Source organism: Phoenix dactylifera, unplaced genomic scaffold, assembly GCF_009389715.1.
Source record: "Phoenix dactylifera cultivar Barhee BC4 unplaced genomic scaffold, palm_55x_up_171113_PBpolish2nd_filt_p 001625F, whole genome shotgun sequence".
In the NCBI taxonomy this organism is placed as follows: Eukaryota; Viridiplantae; Streptophyta; class Magnoliopsida; order Arecales; family Arecaceae; genus Phoenix; species Phoenix dactylifera.
In genome coordinates this window covers 9253-10280 of record NW_024068930.1, presented here as the reverse complement: position 1 = coordinate 10280, position 1028 = coordinate 9253, and positions in this window count along the sequence as shown.

The following is a 1028-nucleotide window of genomic DNA, read 5'->3' as shown; positions in this document are numbered from 1 at the left end:
GTGGAGATTGTACACTTTGGATTAGCGTTTGAGGTATTCTACTAATTCTGCATTTATTTTATATTATTTGATTGTAATCATTAAGGTGATCTAGGCTTAAAAGGGTTTCATGCATAGGGACTTTATTAAGAAAATTTTTAAAATCCCTAGCTTCCGCTGCCCATTATGACATGCTAGAACCCTACACTTTACTTGCCCATTTGGGACATTTGCGTATAGGAGGATGCCTTTTGGACTATGCAATGCACCCGCAACTTTTTAACGATGCATGATGGCCATTTTTTCAGATATGGTGGAAAACTTTCTAGAAGTGTTCATTGATGATTTCTTAGTTTTTGGCCTATCTTTTGACGATTGTCTGGACAATTTGACCTTAATTTTGAAAAGATGTAAGGAGACCAACCTAGTATTAAGTTGGGAAAAGAGCCATTTCATGGTTCAAGAAGGCATAGTTTTAGGGCACGTTGTGTCCAAGAGGGGCATTGAAGTAGATAAAACCAAAGTCGATCTTATTTCCAATCTTCCTCCACCTAAAACTGTGAAACAAATCCGATCATTCCTTGGCCATGCTGGTTTCTACCGTCGCTTCATTCAGAATTTCAGCAAGATTTCCAAACCCTTGTGCAATCTTCTTGCTAAGGACACTCCCTTTGTCTTTGATAAAGCATGCGAGGAGGCATTTAAAAATCTTCGCTTGAAATTAACCACTGCACCTATCATACGGCCCCCTAATTGGACCCTTCCATTTGAACTGATGTGTGACGCATCCGACTATGCTATTGGGGCAGTTTTAGGGCAACGGCTAGATAAGGTACCTCATGTCATCTACTACGCTAGTAAAGCACTCTCAGATGCACAATTGACCTACACCACCACTGAGAAAGAATTGCTAGCTGTAGTATTCGCGCTAGATAAGTTTCGATCTTACCTATTAGGATCCAAGGTTACTGTATTCACTGATCATGCTGCCCTTCGACACCTTCTTGCAAAGAAGGACACCAAACCCCGTCTGATTCGATGGATTCTTT